At 44.1% G+C, this 19,020-nt stretch overlaps 1 long non-coding RNA gene across 3 annotated transcripts in view; it reads right to left on the bottom strand.

Moving 5' to 3' along the window:
- The window catches only part of LOC308060936, a 37,887-nt gene extending 19,989 nt beyond the window's left edge, over positions 1–17,898 (bottom strand). For all 3 annotated transcript variants that reach the window (XR_013926980.1, XR_013926981.1, XR_013926982.1), the window contains exon 1: positions 676–17,898. This is a non-coding gene — a long non-coding RNA (uncharacterized lncRNA). The remainder of the gene's footprint in view (positions 1–675) is intronic.
- Between the last annotated feature and the right edge of the window lie 1,122 nt (positions 17,899–19,020).

The raw sequence follows: 19,020 nt of genomic DNA, 5'->3' as shown, positions 1-19,020 counted from the left end.
ATTTGAATATTCAAAGAAAGGATTGAAAAAAGAGCAGCCTGTTCTATTTGATTATCGAACTCTTCATTTCATAAGTGGTTGCTGCAATAAGCAAACTTTCCCTGTAATTGTGGTAGCGCACAGCCACCGCTCTCTCTAGCTGGTTGGCCCATTTGAGATGGGAGTCAAAGCATGCTGCCTGTTTTAGCATTTAATCCCAACAGTTTAGAACAACCACAGCCTTATAAGCATATAATTCATCTCAGTTCCCTGTGAAAGTTTTCAGGATTTTCATGGTCATCCCAGTTTTTAAAGATGGACTTTTCAGGCCACCAGAAGCTTATACCCCTTTGTACATCTCCTCTCCATATTTTCCACCTCCCAGATTAGATACTGTCTGCTGTGTTGCTTGTTGTAGAGGTCGATACAATCCAGCTTCTCACTTAGCCCTCTATTTAGAGGTCTATGTTGGCCAGTCTGGCTTTCAGCAGTGACGCAACTTTATTATAATAATAATGCATTTTAATTTATGGGCATCCACGCCTAAAGGATACCGGGCGTCTTAGCAAAACCAACTAAAAACTAAATGACAATAAACAAAGGCAAAAGGCCTATAAAAAGAGAGCTTGGAAGCCAAGAGCTTAAAATCTCTGCACAACAAAACAAGAAAGGAAATGAGAAAGTCAGAAGCCTTGCCTGCAAATGTGTTCTGGCATATGCGGGAGGCAGCGTTCCTGAGGCCAAGGAGGAGACCAGCTTTACTGACCTTCCAAGTGGAACGGACAATGACCAACACCATCAGCCTGAACTGCCGAGAAAGACACAGAGCTGCTGGAAGCGGCTTCCTCTTACTTTGGAACAAGGAACTTCATTGAAAAAGCCACGCTGTTCTTGAAGTTACATTGCCTCTTTTCACTTCCCTAAAAGGGTCCACTGAAAAAGCATCTCCCCCTCTGGGTTTCCTTCCATTCGTCTGAAAAGACGGCACCTGTTCTCTCACATGGCTGCAATGGTCCTACAGCATTTGAGCTCAAATTGGCTAATTTTGATGAAAAACTCACTATAATGGCATACATGTAACTACGCTACACATATATAGCTAACTAGTCTGTATATACACTAACTACATCAGAATGCGAAGTAGTAGCTTGGAGAAAAATGCAGAAGGCATGTTAACTTAGGTTCGGGTTTGTCCCTTCAGCAGCTTTTCTAAATCAGTCCTATTATTTCTGTGCCTCGAGTGGCTGATCTGTGAAGTGAGGATGCTGATCTGGATCGGTGGAAAATACCATAGACATGCTAAGTCTCCTCTTGGTCACTTACCTCTGCTGGCAGCAAACCCCAGTCTCGGCATGGGTGTCTGCATTGAGGCACACTAACTAACCCCTTCTGCTCTGCCAGCCCCCCCCCCCCCCCCCCCCCCCCCGCCCCCAGCATCTTTTGGGGTACACTGCTTTTACCTGGGTCTATTCATACTTGAACAAAGCCCCTGACTGGAGGTTTTGTCCTCTCTTTGGAGGAGCTAATAGCAATTAAGAAACAAGTCTGCTGAAACAACTTTAAAAAATGGGGCTTTGGGTTTTTCAGCCTGTAATTACAGCATCAGTTCCCTTTTATGCTTCTAAATTACATAGAAGCAAGCTGCCCTGTTTTCTGATGTTTTATTATTTTAAATTACCCAGTGGCTTTGTGGGGAAAGAGTAAGTGAGTATTTTTGGTGGTGTTACACATGCGACGCCTTCCCCATTAGCTCTTGTGATTCTTCCTCACTCCCTAAGGTTCGCTTCAGGAGGAATGGAAATTAATTTGCTTCAAGAGAAAGGGTAATAAAGAATGTCCCCTTTGCATGATTTAGTCAGCTTGAAACAAACTCTTAAATCATGCACATCATTTTTAACAGAGGCTTTGCGTTAACCAGGATTAAGCAGGCTCTGTTCTTGCTTCAAAACAAAATTTTCCGGGTAGTCTTGCAGCACAATTGGCATGGGCCTTGGCACAAGGAATGAAATGGGGCCCTTGGGCCAGCCAGCCACAAATGTCACCCCCACCTACCCCTACGGCTCATCCCAGCTTGGCACCCACGCGCCCCTGCACACGGGCCTGGGTCCAGCTGCGTCACTCACGCAGGCGCTGTGGACTCCGCTGGATCCAGCTGTAGCCTGGAGCAACACGTTGGCGTGTTTTTAGAGGCTGCAGGGATCACTGATCCATCTTTCAACAAAGGTCAGCTACATCTCAGCTTTCCCTGGAGCTCTTGCCTTCTGCTACAATTTTCCCTCCATCCCTCCAGTTTGAGAGCATGTGTCTTTCAGGTTTTTCCCCTTACACTAAGGACGTGGGTTTCAGCTGACTGCCCATGGCAGACTGTCTCACAGTTTGCACCAGCACTTGTCTCCCCAGGTAGTTGCACTGCCACAGAAGGGCTGGGTGGGGGTTGGCAATGAGATAGTGAAAAAAAATTCACGGTGCCTTTGTGTTTAAATACTTAAATCACTGCATCCAGAAAATGTTCCACCTGGGGATCTGCAGGCTTTTGGTAGAGCACATGGTGGGTTCCCTGAGCATCCATCCCACCAGTTCACCACACTGGGTACAATAGAACAGAATAGAATGGAATAGGCTGTTCCAGTTGGGAGGGATCTACAATGATCATCTAGTCCAACTGCCTGACCAGTTCAGGGCTGACCAAGTAAACCCTGTTATTAAGAGCATTATCCAAATGCTTCTTAAACACTGACAGGCTTGAGGTGCTGACCATCTCACTAGGAAGGGAGTTCCTGTGTTTGACCATCCTCTTGGTACAGAAATGCTTCCCATGTCCAGTTTAAACCTCCCCTGGCACAGCTTTGAACCATTCCTATATGTCCCATCACTGGATACCAGGGGGAAGAGATCAGCGCCTCCCTCTCCATGTCCCCTCTCAGGAAGCTGTAGAGAGCAATGAGGTCGCCCCTGAGCCTCCTTTTCTCCAAACTAGACAAGCCCGGAGTCCTTAGCTGCTCCTCACAGGACATTTCTTCCAGACCTTTCACCAGCTTTGTTGCCCTCCTTTGGATGCATTCAGGGACTTTCACATCCTTCTTAAACGGTGGGGCCCAGAACTGCCCACGGCACTCGAGGTGAGGCCGCACCAACACTGAATACAGCGGGATAACCACCTGTTTTGATGGCTGGTTATGCCATGTTCGATGCCCCCAAGGATGCGGGTGGCCCTCCTGGCCACCCAGGCACACTGCTGGGTCACGCTGAGCCTGCTGTCACCCGGCACCCCCTGGTCCCTTCCTGCCGGGCTCCTCTTCAGCCGCTTCTCACAATTTATACTTGTCCTTGTGTTGTTCCATCCTAGGTGCAGAATCCGGTATTGAGACTTGCTGAATTTCATCCCATTAATCACAGCCTGGTGCTCCAAGCTATCTAGATCTCCTTGCAAGGCAACTTGTTCCTCAGGAGGGCCAACAGCACCTCCCAGTTTGGTATCACCAGGAAACTTACTACTGGTGCTTTCAGCTGGGCTAATGTGCATTCTACTGGGCTAATGGTGCATTCTGCTGGGCTAATGGTGCATTCAACTGGGCTAATGGTGCATAGAACTGGGCATTAAACATAAATCTGCTCCAACATGTGCTCATGCTGTCTGCCCATCTTCTTGAACCATGACTTCCCGCCATGCGTTTCCTGATTTTTAAAGCCAGTTCTTTACAGGCCTTTGTAACCAACAGGTTGTATATGACGTTGCTCAGATGCAATCATGGGCCCATAGCCATGAAATCGTGCCTATTCGTGATTTCTTTGCCAGCACGGGAAATGAGCAGCGTAGGCCTGTCAAGTAAAGAGTCCTCTCAATTTACTGCTTGGTTCAAAGAAAACATGAAGCATTTCGGAGATTCTAATTTCTAAAGAATTTCTACAATAACTTGTGGATTAATATTTATTTATGGATCTGTAAACGCTTTGATTCATTTCTGCTGTTTTGTACCCAGGGTGTTCTGTTGTACCTGGAAGATGATCCAGCCAGACCACTGACTTTAATAAGGTCTAGGATTGTCTTTGGACCCCGGACTTGCCAGATGGCAAAAATAAACACTTTCCACCACTTTCATATTTTAATTTTCTTGGGCTATAACACACATTTGAATTTACAAAACCTACTAACTCGCTGATTCATGGGTAGACCTCTTTATTTTGTTAATTTTCTTTTGATTCTAAATTTACTTTTCTTTAGTTTATTGTACTCAGTTTGCAACAATAAGTGTAGATATAGAGTCACATACTCTTAAGTCTTGCTTCCTCACACAACTAGCTTAATGTTGTTTTGTTTCAGCCTCATAGAAACAATGCTGGATGAGAACTAATCCAATCTTTGTTACACACAGGTTGGGAAAATCTCATAGACTGTGCAATTCCATTTTTTATGGGATTATTAGGGTTGTATTATGAATGATATTGCACTGTGTTGAATCATATATTATTTGTAATGTGCTTTTGATTGCCTTTGTATGACTAGATATGTGGTTGGGCTAGTTTCATATATTTTGTTGCTGTGGAGTGGAGCAATAAAATGTGAAAGAAGCAATCATTCTCTACGGTATGTTTAAAAAAATCTGATTTTTCTTTGAGATCCTCAAGGAAAAATCACTATTCTCTGCCCATCTGGTTTGCTACAGCAAAGAACAAATCCAAAACACCTTCAGGTCATTATGGTCCATTTTTGCAACACTGGGATTAAATATTGGCCCAAACATTAATTTTTCAGTCCCTTGTAGAAAACAAGAAATCAGAGAGAGGTTTCACAGCTGTAGGTAGAAAGAACATTTGAATTTTGGCCTACAGAGTTTGTAGAGGTGAGCTTCCCCCCAGGGTGGCCAGTGCCTCTATAACCCCTGCTCTGCAGAAAAGGGTGATTTTGGCTGCCCAGCCTAAATGTCCATTCACACCGTGCCTGCATTCACCCTGATCTCACATTTCCATACCCTGGCACATCCCTAATGTGGGCATGTTGGGATGTAAACCTGCTGCACACCAGGGAGAGCAGACACAAGCAAGGCCAAACAGCAGTCCAGTCCTGTGGTGGCTCCACCAAGCATGGTGCTCACGGAGCACCTCAGGACTATTTTGGCTGAGCTGAGAATTTCATGTTGAAAAGGCTGTTTTTTGGGTAGTACTTGACTACTCTTCCTCATACTGATCCCAGGGGAGGTGGCACATGTGGGCAGGTTCTCTAGTGGCGATGCATGGTGCAGCCCTCTCTCTCTGGTGCAGGTTGATGGCCAATGTTAGAGAGGAGGCAGCTGGGAGATAAGAAATGTGGAAAGACAGATTTTCTGGGGAAATTTGGGTTAGTTTATCTGATTTACCACCGTTACCACAAATTCAGATTAGTTTATTCAGATTGTTGGGCCCGGGGATTTGATTGAAATCTAGTGTTTTGGGAAGGAAAAATGAAGGAGGTGAGAGGGGTGAAGTGTGGGGGGTTCCTCTGGGCTTGGGGATGGGCTCTGCGGCAAAGTACCTGGGCTATGGGCCGGGCAGGCAGAACAAACAGTGTGCTGGTGGGATGGGGTGAATGGGAAAATGAAGGGCCTGGCCAAGGCACCGGCAACACAGAGCACCCTCAGGCTGTGCAGGGAAATTCCTAGGGCTTGGACATCAGTATGTGGTGGTTCCCACAGCTCATGGTGTCCCCAGCATGGGGTTAAACAGAGCCAGATGGCACCAGCCCAGCTGAGGCTGGGGCACAGCTTGGAGACTACCACTGCCAGACACCATGCCTGTATGGAGCTGGGACACACATCAACACCTGCCTGGTGAAGCCCGGGGGCTGCAGCTGTGCCACTGGCTGTGGCGATAGCAGGAGGGCTGAGTACAGCCCATAAGGGCAGCGTATGGGCTTTGATGTTTGAGTGTGCATTCTTCATTGTTCTGGATGTTTTCATGGCTTCTGCTTTTCCTCTCACCTTTTGCCGCTGAATTTGTGTCAAAGGATGCCGGAGTGAAGAGGACACATGGCAAGCCTGGCAGAGAAAAATGCCTCCGAAGAACAGCCATGCTTCTGGGGTCTGATGTGGAGCCACGTCTGCTTCTACTGCTGCCTGGAAATGTACATTATCTGGCAAAAAATAAGCATCTTTAGTGATCTTCCTTGAACTCACAGAAAAAAGGAACGCTGCCGTTCCCTCGTGATGCCCTGGACAATGAATTCTCCTCCATTTAACAGGTGATCTCTCCTTCTGTCCACACAAATATTTTAACTGTTTAGCTTTGTTAGACTTGAATAGCTCTAGTTTTGATGCAGGGACTCTACAAGATTCTTCTCTTCTGGTGTCTCTACAGGGTGGTGACACCTGCGTGGGTGTTGATGGGATTCTTGCCATTTTTCCCACTTGAGTTAGGAACCAAACAATTCAAGTAGGACATCATGGTATGAATCAGGACAGAAATTATGAAGATCCTTTACTTCATATCTCTGTAGCTTTAATCTGGCTTGGCCAGGTCCAGGCATCGCAGTTGGAGGCAGCAGCTGTGGTGTCACCTTCAATTTAGCTTCTTAAAACTGCATTACCAGCTGGATTATGTGATTCTCAGGACTGACGCAGGTAGCCCCAGGCATAGCTGGGCAGCAATTGCTCGATACCAGCCATAGGTTAGACACCATTTCCCTAGAAGTTAAAAAGTTGTGGATCTGATGAGAAACTGAATGGGATGTGGAAAGGAAAGAAACTGTATCTGTGAGAGGGCATTTGTCTAATGGGGATTCATACAATTGGGAGGTGGGGTGGGTGGGTGGGAGAGGGCAGAAAGCCGACTGCCAAAGATGCTGGAGGATAGGAATGTACAAAACATTAGCAGAAATATTTTTATCCCCACTCTGTTATCCCATGTTAATTCTGGGTTCCTTTTCCTCCTCGATAGCATTCCTTCTGTTTATAGGTAGGCTTAGAGCTTGTGAGGGGGGAAGTGTAGCTGGTTATAGTGGCTGGGGAAAATAACTAATTTTTCCATGCATCTGGGTGGAGTTTTAGGGTGTTTGTTCATTTTAATAGAAACCCCTTGGTATTTGCGCCTGTCTATGGTTATTGACAACAGGCTGAACACATAAAAGTCATGAGAGATGTTCTGTTCCTTCAGCCTCTCTGGTAGAGAAAGGAAGTGTGGAGCTCGGAGCCGTGCTATGCTGCCACCTGCAACATGAAAAACCATGCAAATAACTTCCCTTTCTGGGGTATTCTACTCCATCAGTTGCATTCAGAGTTACTGTATAACGCATGCATATGTCTTTGAACATTCCTTAGTTAATAGGCAAGCTGAGTAACTCAGCTTCAATGTCAGTCTCACATTAGGTTCAGTAAGGTTAAAAGCTTGCCATATCCTCTTCCACCATGGTTAAGTGCAGGCATCATGCAATGCAAGAAAAGGAAATTATATGAGTAGGAGATGATGCTATTACAGGTGTTTTAATCTAAAAAGGAGGGCTTTCTGAAAAAAGGATGAGGCAGGTCAGATACATTATTAACACAACACCTCTTCCTCTTCCTTTAGTGTCTTACTGCAATGATTTCAGTAGCACTACTGGTGACTTACAGTGAAAGCATAACTAAGCCCATTTGTATTTCAGGACATACTGTGAAAGAGGGTATTTATTCATGTTTTGGGGATGCAGCTTCAAATAGCAGTCTTCTTGCAATATGAAAATCAATCATAGTTGCATATGATGTGCTACCGAGAAAACCAGCATTACTCTCCATTATAGTTCTGAAATACAGTCTAAATTGATGTGCAGACCAGTATCTCATTGCTGATGGAAGCCATGGAGTGGGAGAAATTGTTGCCTGGTGCCAGGAACATCTCTTGATTCCAGTGTGGTCCAAGTGTTCCCAGAAAGATGCACCTTCTGTATCTTTCCAGTGAGAAGATTTGGGCATGCTATGCAATCGAGAGAATCAGATGGATGAAATAAATACTTTCTTCCTGGCAGAACAGATATTTGTTTTGCAGGATGGCTCAAACCATGACTTTGTCATCGCACCTTCATGCAGTAGTAATTTGCATAGTCTGTATAGACTATGTCCACCAGTTTTGACTATCAAGAGGACAAAGGAGAAATATGTGGATAGCTTGATTTTTCCAGACTTACAGAAGTAACAGAGCTGTCAGCAGCTCACAAAATGGTTTTATTGGTTTCCTTCTTGCTGTAGCAATTCTGTTCTTTCAAAGATTCAGACAAAATGGATGAGATAAACAGAAGTCACAAAGGGAGGATCAGACAAATGAGTGAAAGCAGGAAATTGCCAAAGACTCCAAGTCATTGTTTTGAATCTTCTCAGGAAACGAATCTTTATGTCTACCTTCAGCTTAACAGCTGGCTGCAGGACCCACTTGCTTCTCTGTGTGTTCAGGTATGGATATTTTAAGGAGATAATGCAGTGGGCAGTATGGTGGAATCAGCAGATTGTGTAGCCCTTCATGCTAAAGGAAAATTTTGTGGTGGTGAGCAGATGGATTATCATTTGCATGTGAAGAAAATGTAATAAGTTTCTGTTTTGCTGTTGTAATAAACAGCTCTGCAACAAGCTATTTGTGCTCTGGGCAGGCATGTGGTGCTTGACAACAGGAATGAGTACTGTACTTGGAGCTGAGTACAGTAGTAAAAGTGTGAAAGGTAGCATCATGGACTCAGGATGGTTTGGTTGTTGGAAGAGCTGACTGAATTATCTTTTGGAAGGAGCTAAGAAGTGTGCACACACAACCAACTCAGACTGAGACGGGCACAATAAATCAAGCCATGCTACGCTTCTTGAGGGCATCTCAATGAACATCACTATTAATTGGCGGCTATGCCATTAAGTTCAATTAGATTTAAATAAGTTCTTTGTGAAACATGATGTTTAAGGACTTCCTGACTAAAAATGAAATGTTAGTAACATCAAGACTGACATAAAAGTTTTGTTATCACGAATACACCTAGCCCTTGGCTCTCAGAGTATCCTGTTTCTGAAGTCTTGCGTTCTTGGGCAGGAGTAATTTCAGCTGTAGTCTTTTGGTTGCTCACTTGAGTTCTATTCTTGCTTAGAAAAGACATTAAATTCCAAAGTGGTAAGTGCATGGTGGGCACCATCAAGGAATATTGGGGAAGGCTATATTGGTAGTATAGAGATGTGTTAATACCATCACTTTGCACAGCTGAGACATTATGTTGCGTGCTAGCCATGCCCACAGCGGTCTGTTAATCCAGAATTATAAGAGGTGCTGAATTTTTTTTAATGTTCTTTACTGAAATGGACTAACATAATTCAACACCTTGGAACCTAAGGAACACCTGTGAGATGTGGCAGACTGCAGTGAAGTCTGCATTTTGTATTCTGACCATGGACATGAAGCTTGTTCTTCCCCATTGTAAGTGCCTTCGTGCCGCGTTATTGTCTTTCTTCAGTTAGGGCTTTTTCAATCTCTCCTTTTGGAGCTATTTTGCTTTATACCATCAGTGGCATCTTTCTTGGACTCAAGAACTTGACTCTGGATCTCTCACACCCCAGGTATGTGCCTTGACAAACAGGCTGTCGTGGAGACTGAGCAGGCTGTTTTCACTGGAAATTCTAGGTAGGCACTGCAAAATTCTTTCTGGGGAAGCTGGCATGTCTGCTCCCACTTGAAATAGGCTGGTTTTGACAAAAAAATTCTAACAAAATGGAAAATTCCATGCTGGTCCTGTACTTGCAGAGATGCTGCTTAAGTGCAGTTTGCTTGAGTAGACAGTACAGTAGTGCCCAGCACCTCAAGAAAACGAGAAGAAAAAAAAAATCTCCCAACCCAACCCCAAAAAAACCAAAATGAAAGTGTGGTGCAGACAGCATCCATAACATGCAGAACCAAGAGCATTGTGGTCAACCAGCAAGGTAAAGTGACAAGTCACGCTTCTGTCTGAACTTCATGCTCATTTCTGATGAACAAAATGACATACAGTGTTGGTCTGTTCCCACCTTTTATTTTTTCCAGGGATCCCTTTACAACTGTTTGGTAACCAGATCCTTGGATACTTCTGCACCAGGCAGGCAGCAGATCTTGCTCCCCTCCCTTTTTGTTTTCCCAGTTTTCCAGATTCTAATCCCATTGTCTTTGCTCTGCCTCTCTGCCCCTCTCACCAGAGGCTACCTGCTGCTCAGGTTGGGAGACATGAATGCACAGACACCTGGGAAAAAAACAATTATGTCAAAAAAACCATAAGAGGACAAAGAGTTTCAATGGGCAGTCTCAGCCCCTCTCCTCCATACCTCAGCTGTGTCCAGTCCATTTTCCTCTCCTTTTGCCTGGCTCTGCTGCCCTAAGCTGCAAATGATCTTCATGGGCTATGTAAAGCACTACAGCAAATAATCAGAGGAGTGTTTAATTTGGAAACAAATAAGAACGGTCAGGTAAAGGACACCTTATTTGCTTTCTTGCAAGAACAAGGAGATATTCAATCATTTTTAAAGCAGTGTAGTGTAAATCTTGCCAAGGGAAATGATTTTATATTATGCAGAAGCACTAATGCACAACCACAGGATTTAAGTGAAGCCAAGGTCAATAGGAATAATGAGAGGAATTCAACATTTGTGTAAGTAGTAAGACCATAAAATTATGTCTGATGGGAATTTGTGTTTTCTTAAAGAAACATTAAAACAGCATGTTTTTAAAAAACATCCAGGGGTGTTATTAAATACAACTCATAAAGAGAGCTGGTGAGAAATGGAGGAAAGACTAATATACAGAGGGGAAGGGGGAAGTGATCTAATTCTTTTCCAGTACCTAAACCTGTAGGCAGGACGGTAGAGAGCTCCGGACTCCTCACATCCTCCTGGTCTGCGTGTGCCAACTGAAGAGTTGGCACGAGCCGTGTGGTCATGCGGCACTGTCCCACAGACGTTGCGGAGGGAGTCTGGTCAAGGTCACACTTGCCACAGCTGGCTAAGTGGGGGAAATCCCTACCACCAGGCTGGGGAGATGGAGATATGGAGTCAGTTTGCCAGACAACAGAATCTGTCACATCTTAAAAAATAGACATTTCAACAAAAGCGCCACAGTGTTGCTTTCTGTAACATCTTACAGAGCTGTTTCACTTGAGTTCTTAAACCATCTTCATTCTTGTATTTCATTTGTTCTCCATGTAAACAGATTGGCAAGACTTAGCTGCCTAATGAGGTCGAATCCCTTCATCTTAAATCTCTGGAAGCTTGTGTCTGGAAAAAAGGCTTTTGTGAGGAATTATTTAAATCTTAATTCATTTTTATCACTACTTTATCTTAATAAAATTAAGAAGACATGAAAGTGGTTTAAAGATATTTACTTAAGCTTGTTTCATATAAGTAAATGAGGGATTTTCTTGTAAATTATGCTCACCAAAACTGAAAATTTGAGGATTATTTAACAGCAAAATCAAGACAAACAATAGTGTAATTCTGAATATACCTAAGCATGTGTTTCTGAATGTTGAGCTGAATGCATTAGATCTACATTAGAATTATAGCGTTTGAACTGAAGAATTCCAGACGGCAAAGTTTAGCAATCACTCCAACCGACCTGAAATTTCACATTAGTGAAAAGCTTAAAATAAAGCCAGGCTGTATTTATCCGTCTGCTTTAAAGCAATGTTCACGCATGCGTTAACGAAGTAGGCAGTTCCGTCAGAATAACAATCATTGTGAGTTCTGGGTGTGTAACAGGAAGGAAATAAGTTTTTTTGGTTTTTTTGTCCAATGGAGAAAATAGAAAGATTTGCCCACCCTGATGCTAAAAATACAGAATAATTATCAGCTGAGGCAAGTGCACTTCTGACCTAAGCATACATGCACACCACCTATTTTCAAGTCCACTTTGTTACAATAAACAGATGAATTTTTCTTCAAGTACAGACTTTAAAAGCAAATGCAAGTGGCTTTCCTGAGGAAGGGAAAACCAGTCCCAGAAAGGCACAGGAAAAGAGACTCCAGGCGCCTTCAACATCTTGTTATACTACTGGTTCCACAGCAGGACAACAGCTCTGAAACATCTGCCACAATCTCTTTGGAGGTGGCCCCAGGTGATACGGGCCTCAGTGAGATAGCCCTACACCATTTATGGCCTCTGCTCCTTCTGGCCAAGGTCCAACAGGTTTCATAGCATGAACATACCTTGTGTCATTCACAGAATCACAGGATGGTTAAGGTCGGAAGGGACCTCTGGAGGTCATCTGGTCCAACCCCCTTGCTCAAGCAGGGCCACCTAGAGTCGGTTGCCAACCATGTCCAGACACATTTCAAATATCTCCAGGGATGGAGACTCCACAGCCTCCCTGGGTAACCTGTTCCCAGGGCTCAGTCACCCTCACAATATAAAAAAGTTTCTCCTGATGTTCAGAGGGAATCCTCTGTATTTCAGTCTGTGCCCATTGCCTGTTGGGCCAGTCTGTCTCGCGTTTTGCTATTGTGAAGACTTTGAGTCATCTCAGCTATTAATGGAAGGTGATTCCTGATTTCTGACATACTGTAAGGCAATAAACAGCTTTTGTGGTCTCCTGAGTGGCTGCTAAACCTGCAGAAAACCAGGAGCCATAGCATAAATGAGTAGGCATAAAGTCAATGCATATTCCGCTTGTGTATTTTTGGTGAAAGAAGGTGAAATTTGCTGCTTTCTTCCTTCTGCTTGGATTCTGGTTCACTTTGTCAGTACATGGAAGTTCTGCTTTCTTCCAGATTTCCTTTCTCAGCGTGCAGTTGTGGTCTTCACCTCTAAGCACGCAGACCACCACTAACCCCCTTAGGAACAGTCTTTTATGACCAACTTAAACCCAGACATAGAAATGCAGGGTATCTAACATGCGTGAGATGTGCCTTGTGAGAGCTGGAATACAGCATACTACACCTGTAATTACAGTTTTCTATTTTATCCTACTTACTCCTTCACCTTTGCCTACTCCTTTTTCTGAATCCATCTTTTTGTCATCTTACTCTCCCCCACTGCCCCCAGACCTCTTTTGCTTCTTTTTCTGTACCTGGGGGTCATTTAGCCACAAAGCTGCTGCTCAACACGGGCAGTTGGATGAGCTGCTTGCAGAAGACACATATCACGCTGCTTCTCCCTGTCCATGAATCAATCAGGCTTCAGACTTGAAACAGAGATGTCATTCTTTCCCCATGCTGAGGAACGGATGGGTGGGAGAGAAAAGGGAGCAGGTTCAGTGTATTCAGTGGCAGGCACTGGGGTGGGACCCTTATGACAGTTGTGCCAGGATCAAAAGGTGGCTCAGATCCAGGATACAGGTCTGGGCTCAACTCTTTTGAGTGCGTCAGCTCTTCTGATGCATCATTCCTCTCCGTCTGTGCCAGTGCCACAGGGAGACGGACAAGTTACGCTCCCCAGTTGTAAAGGCCCTTTTCGATTCAGGGCCATATGAAAGCACATAGGCTGCTAAAGCAGGAACATCAGCAGTTATTAAGAAATGAAGGGCCTTTCTTCCAGAAAGGGATAAATAACTGATTTCCTCCTTGCATGCTCTTTCCAGAATTTCCACTGTAGTCATAATTATTCATTTGTGCCATCAAAAAGAGCTACACTTCTGGGTAACAGACATTCTTATACAATGTCAAATAAAAGCTGCTTTCACTGTTTGTTGAACAGGAATCAAGTAATTTTTGTCTGAAAAACAGTAATGGATAACCCAGGTGAAAAAAAGCCAAATAAGCATGTCTGTCTTTGAGCTCTTTTGAGGGTAATCACTTCAACACCCGGCTGTTGCTCTTGCTTGGTAAGAAAAGCTCCTTTTAATACTTTCTGCCAACTCTCTTAAAAGTTTGGCTTGTCTTCTGAAGAGATGCAGGAGTGCAGGCAAAATCCTTCTTACTTTGCAACTTTGGGCCCTATTTGTTTTGGATGTGATGATTAGTGGGTTTGATTTACTAATCTGACTTTATTAATGGGCTGTACGCAGCTATCCCACAAAGAAGGCAGAGCAGGAGAGACGTGCCAGGGCAGAAAGTGGGACAGGGGACCTATGCAAGTTGAACATACCATAATGTAAGAAATTCGGGTCTTTTTGAAAAAAAGGAAACTAAGCCAAGGGGAAAACAGGATTTGTTTTGTTCCCCACTACCTGCTCAGGCAGAAGATGGAGGGCACCAGCAGAGGAGAGCTGCCACAACTGGGAAGCTAGAGATGCTTTCACTCCCTGTTTTCCCTAGTCCTTCTTCATAGCAGGCAGTTTTAGGCCAGTACTTTTTGTCCTTTTTACACAGAGGAACTAAGTAGTTCAGTCCCTGCTCCACAGATTGTTTGTGGCAATGCCTGTTAAAGGAAACACTTTCTGCATCCATTTAATCTCAGAAAATAGATCCAAAATATATGTAAGCAGCATAAGTTAACACTATTTTCTGTCCCCCAGTCTTCCAAGCAATCAGATCTAACCATTCACTGTAATAAACACATGATTTAATTATTTCTGAAGGTTTAAATAAATGTTTCCTCCCTGATTTTACAGGCATATACAGCTTTTGTATGAGCTGGAACCATTCCACTTACTGCAGTCAAGTGGGATTGACATTCATGTTAGCTCAGCTCAGCATGTCATGCTTAGAAAATAAAAACAGGATTATGAAAAGAATTGATTTTTTTTTTCTCTTTTGTTTTAATTTAAAATGCTTTAGTTGAACATATTACATTTGCTTTTGTTTAGTTTGCAAGGCAGGGGAGACAGAATTGCCTGCTCCATTTTAGACAAGACTCTTCAGAAGGAAAAGCCTGGTTTAACCCCTTGCTTTGAATTTGAGAGTGCTTTCAGATTTTCCCACGTGAATGATCTCAACCCTTTGACTTTTGCAGCTGGGGTTCCCTCAGCCCTTCCTGCTGGAGTAAGGGGAAGTTCCCCATCGGGTGAAATACTCAAAGCCCTCTGGGCTCTGTCCATGGGTGGCTGCAGCGGGCTCTCAGGGAGGTGGCTTTGTGGCCATGGGAGAGGAGCAGAGCGTCGTGCCAGACAGATGCAGTTAGCAGATAACCGAGCCAAAGCTCACTCTCTTGCCATATTCAAACAAACCTCCTTGCCAAATCTTTCTGAGCACAAAGGCGTTGGACTGAGCAGCAAAATGTGAAGTGTTAAACTGTAGCTGACAGAGACAATATGAAATACTTTGCTTCTACACTTGTAGCGTATTGATATTATTTTAATCAAGCATTTAAAAGGAAACCAGAATGTTGACTCAGGATAACACCACTGAAGTGACCCATGGACTTAATCTGAGAATATTTTTTTTTCTCTGCTCTTTGCATCAGCAAGCAGGCACTAACCATTTCCCTTGAGCTTCCTGCTGTTTCCAGTAGCAAGTATGCCTTGGTAATAGGAGTTCCCAGCCTGCTGCTCCTAGTGGTAATCCGTTTTTTCTCCTCTAGCTGGAAATGCATCTCCAGGAACTAGCTAGCTCATTTGCTACTCTTTCATGTTGTTTGTGGCCACTTTCCACGGGTGGAGCCATAGCAGCATGAAGACAGAGGTTGATGATCTGGGGTAGGCTGCAGAACCCAGTCATTCTCTTATGGTTTCAGAAAATAAAACTCCAGATCAAGATACACAGCCACGCAACACCAGTCCAAGCAAGACCAGAATCAGGCATCCACTGAAAGATTCAATTTCTCTGGACAGAGAAATCCACAAGTAAAGAGGAACTGAAACTTCGCAGAAGATCTATGGAGACCAGACCAAAACCAGGCACATCAGCATAACCCAGAAAGTCTTTGGGCAATCAGGTGCCTGTCTCCGCAGGCTCAAAATTCCCCTCCAGCACAACCAGCTAGCGCTTGCCTGGGAGAGAGAGGTGGAAAGCCAGTGGATCTGAAATCTGAGCTTCCACAAGAATTTCTCTGGTTGGTGCTCAGCATTACGTTTGGGGGGTTAAAATGGCTGCAAGGTGGGATGCTGGGCGGCTGGGCTGACTCCCGGTGGCTGCGGTTACTGCTTGCGTAGTCCCACATGGTATAGCTGAACTAAAACTGAGTTGAATCCATTCCTCCTCAGCCCATCTCTCCAGAAGCAAGATTTCCTTCTCTGAATAAACACTGAAATAGCATTTTTCCTTATAATTCTTTGTCTGAAGACTGTAGCTGTCATACTGAAAGTATTTCCTTTTGCAGCAACGACTGTCTGTGCTGGCAATGACTTTCCATGCTGGCAGGGGTGCAGGCTGGCTCTACTTTGCTTGCCTGTGGCAATTTAATTTTTCAGTCGCTCTTTTCTCTAAAGCCTTTACAAATCCAACAAAAACAAGCGAGCCTTGGCCATGCGAAGAATACCAGAGAGAAACCTTAAATCATAATTTAAAAGAAATGTAAGAAGTAAGAGATATCTTTGCATGCCTGACTTGGGGCTGAAGATTGCCTTATATTTTTGGGCATAAGCCATCCGACTGAAGTCATGAGGGACACCACACCATAAATCAGATGCCCTCCCACAAAGGGCAGTTCCAAAATGTCCATTTGAAATCAGTGTTTTCTCATCCATTGCAGGTTTTACTCAAAGGAGACTTAGATGCTTTTCAGAGTCTGGCATAGAGAAAGGAGAGGAAGACTTTCTTCATGGCTTGGGATAAGAACAGAGATAGATGCCCCACAATTTAAAATTTCATATTGAATTTGTATTCCTGATGCACAACACAGAGAACCTGAATAAAACAAATTCGTGCATATCAACTAAAACCATGTATGACAAATGTCTGAACTCTCTCTTCTTATAGTATGTCTTCAATCATAAGGAAACATAAAATTGTCTTTTCCTCCCTCTTGCTTTCCCATTTCTGTAGCTTTCTTCTTCCTGCCTGAATAATGCCACTGTCCTACTTCTTTGTATCAGAGCTCGGTATTGAGCCATCAGTATCAGTGAGTCAGCATCCTTTCCCACAAGTTCAGTACTTGGGATTTTTCATGGAAACACTGCCAGCTTGTTATGCCTTAATGGGAATTTTTTTGGAAAACACCTTACATTTGGAACATAAAAAACCCACTGCTGAACACCATGTAGATGACAGCCAAGGACCCATTATCTCCCCAAAGGATACCTTACAAGAAGGTAGTAAACTGCTCAGGAGGTGGGTAAATTACTCCAGGCCTCCCTCCAGTATTGGCAACAGGTTCCCTCCAGGCATCTCTGAATTGTACATTAACTTACTCTGGAGCAAGAGTGAATAATTCCTCTAGCTCTAGGGCTGAGTTTGAAATCCAGCGTTCTTCTCCAAAAAAGGAACACAGGTGGCTATTAAGGAATGGTAGAAATATGCTATCTTACTCTTATTATTGTAATTATTTTAATTTACTATTTAATTAGCCAGCTCTGGAAGTATACATTTATTTCTACAGTTAAACTGTCTGTGGGAATGGTATTTCTGGGCCATGAGAGCAAACCCAGGAAACTGCTGATTAAGTACTTCCCGTGCTGAATGGATTTGTAGGTATTTTAGCCTTAAGCAAGCCTAAACAGGCAACAGGACTGATGCTTTGTGTGTGTGTGTGTGTGTGTGTGTGTGTGAGATTTATCGTTGCTCCAGCAAAACTGGAGCGTGTGTCTTATAATACCTGCACCGTGGGAGCAATGATGTTTCTTCACAGGACTATATTTTCCTAGCTTAAGGGTTTTCCTAGACATTACCCTTCATATAACCCAGCCTTTTTGGTTGTCAGAGTCCTATTATTCTGTATTCTGTGGGTGTTTGAGTTTGTCCTATACCCTTCAGGATTACATTGCAGGATGTTGCAGTAATCACCCTCTTACACGGTGTCAGGGGGAGCAGGGAGATTTGTGTGGGAACAGGTGCAATTTCTGCACTTCCAAAGCAGCTTGTAAATACAGCGCAGCACAGAGCAATAGCGTGGCGCTTCGCTGTCCTATTCCCCACTGGTGGAGCTTTTGCACTGGCAAAATATTTTCCGTAGGGCTGGGTGGCTCTGGGGCTAATGCTGCTCCTTGCAGTCTCGGTTTGTGCCCTGCAGGTTTTCCGCACGGCAGCAGTAGGATGATGGCATGGCTGGACGGGAGAGGGGTAAAACGCAGTGTAACAGCAGAGCCATTTACTCTGCCAGAGTGAAGGAAGGAATTGCATCAATAAACTGTAAACAGCAAGAAAGCAGAAACAGCGGTAATAGGGCTGCGATCAGAGTGGTTTTAAAGGAAGAAGGACGGTGGGATGCGAACAGCCAGTTTTAAATGCCTCTCTTTGGGCGTGTAGAACTACTACAGTTACCTTAAGTGAAGAGAACCCTAAATTAATGGTAGATGACGTGGAGTTTGGATTCACAGTGCTGTACAGAGACGGTTTGATACTTCCCCAGGCAGAACTACAAGTAAACCTCCGGCACCATTACAGACTCCCCCAGTACCGCATGCTTCGTCCGTCAGGCAGCTCCCTGCAGGCTGTACGGACGGGGGGTTGATGTGCCACGTGATTGCAGGGAAGGTTTCACTTCTTCTAAGAACTTTCTGGAATTATGCTGAGGTTATTATGCTTGAAAGAAAAGGGTTTGTTTGGCTGGTTGTTTTCTTCAGCTTTGAAAGAAAAAGGGCAAACTTGTGGGACTTAAAATCACTCCAAATTCATGCAGCTGGGTAAAATACAGCATTTGCCCCCCCACACCCCCACACCCCCACACCCCCGATGCAAACCTCTAAGCTGGAATATAAGAATCCCTCTATGTGTTGAGTAAAGCTTCACAGGCTCCCTTGAAAAGGATATGATGTATGTCAGGGAATTATTAATAAAAATTGAATATGTGGGGTAGTTTCAGGTTTACTGTCATATTAGGGTTACAAAATTAGCTACAGAATCGACTGTTTACTCTGGCTGATAATGAATCCACCCCTCCTTGGGTGACAGATACCCTTCCTGCCTCTGAAGAACTGCTGGCTGCCCAGGCTGTCTGGGATAAGATTTCTGCCTCACATGTTTTTCTTTTTCCATTGACCCCTGCGGAGTCACTCCAGATTTGTGCAGACACAAAACATGGGGGAACCAGGTCCACGGCCTCTGGTGGCACCTGGCGGGTCAAAGACGCTGTTCT

Source organism: Falco punctatus (assembly GCF_963210335.1).
Source record: "Falco punctatus genome assembly, chromosome: 3".
NCBI lineage: Eukaryota > Metazoa > Chordata > Aves > Falconiformes > Falconidae > Falco > Falco punctatus.
The sequence above is the reverse complement of the archived record's forward strand: the minus strand, read 5'-3'. Positions and strand labels throughout refer to the sequence as shown.